This window comes from Schistocerca cancellata, chromosome 10 (assembly GCF_023864275.1).
Source record: "Schistocerca cancellata isolate TAMUIC-IGC-003103 chromosome 10, iqSchCanc2.1, whole genome shotgun sequence".
Lineage (NCBI taxonomy): Eukaryota > Metazoa > Arthropoda > Insecta > Orthoptera > Acrididae > Schistocerca > Schistocerca cancellata.
This window is the reverse complement of record NC_064635.1, coordinates 220,696,619-220,697,841: the sequence shown is the minus strand read 5'-3', so window position 1 is coordinate 220,697,841 and position 1,223 is coordinate 220,696,619. Positions and strand designations below refer to the sequence as shown.

General features: G+C 37.7%; 1 non-coding gene across 1 annotated transcript; it reads left to right on the top strand.

Moving 5' to 3' along the window:
• The first annotated feature begins 218 nt into the window (after positions 1-218).
• Positions 219-290, top strand: Trnad-guc (transfer RNA aspartic acid (anticodon GUC)). The gene has a single exon. It is a non-coding gene; the product is annotated as a tRNA-Asp (tRNA).
• Positions 291-1,223: the final 933 nt, after the last annotated feature.

The window sequence follows — 1,223 nt, the reverse complement described above, 5'->3', positions numbered from 1 at the left end:
AAGTGCTACCCACAATTCCTTCTCAGATCAGAAAGCTAACAATCGACAGTGACGGATACTTGCTACAAAACATGTTTCCCATGCATTACTCCTCTCTATTGCGGCATTTTGTGCAGTATACTTACTGTTTGTAATCGCCCATTTCTCCTGAATGTCTATAAGAACGAAATGCACAGTTATATGATTTAAGTGTATTTATGAGACATCCAGTTTCGCAGTCCTCGGTAGTATAGTGGTTAGTATCCCCGCCTGTCACGCGGGAGACCCGGGTTCGATTCCCGGCCGGGGAGAAAATTTTTATTTCAATATATTGGCCAAACACGACTTGCAATTTGGAATTTAATTTATGTGTAGTTCTTTGCCCCTTAATTCTTAACGTTTTTCTCTCCGTAAAATGTCTTAAACTGTGTTTCCAAAGTGACCCAGTGCAAAAGCCAAAATCTTTCACTATGAATGGATACAGGAAAGTAATCATAGCGAAGCCTACAGATTGCACAGATGAAGTATGCTTCATTTTAAGTCGTGGTTTCCAGTTTCATTTTTCCTCTGTTTTCCTAAATAACTTTTAACATTTCATTTTAAGTACGAGTATACTGCTACACGAGTTCGTCATGCAACTTGTACCACTACAGGTAAAAAAAATAAATGTTGCAGCAAAAAACTGTACTTAAAACAAAATGTTCTTCATCCTCATGCAAACTGCGGGCCCACTAGAAAGGAAATTTCAATATTTCCTTTTGTTTCTTTTTCCAACTATTTCGTTTTTTGTTTCATTTACATCTTTATTTAGATGCTCAGATGTACTTATTTCCTCTAGTATAATTTTTTAACAATATCTCTTTGTTCATTTTCCAGTTTCATTTTCTTGGTACAGGTTTTTTTACGTGCTTCTTTGCATCTTCAATCAATTTTATGAGTTCCGTGTATTCCTCTATACCATTTTTCTTTATTAATACATCTGCCCAACATTCTCCCCAAAAGAGAGCAGTGACGCCTTAAACCGTTCGTAGACTGTCACTAGCTCTGTACCTACTAGCTTAAGAGTTGTAAGATGTGTGGTTGAGCCCGCCCTCGGCCGCCTGACACTACATCCCCTGTGTCAGGACTTCCCTCGTTGTATAAAGTATGTTGCTTCCAGTGGATATCGTATTTTACAAATAGTATTTCTGCAAAAGTTAGTGCTTAAATTAAGATACTGAGCCAATCGACATTGTTGCAGTGTA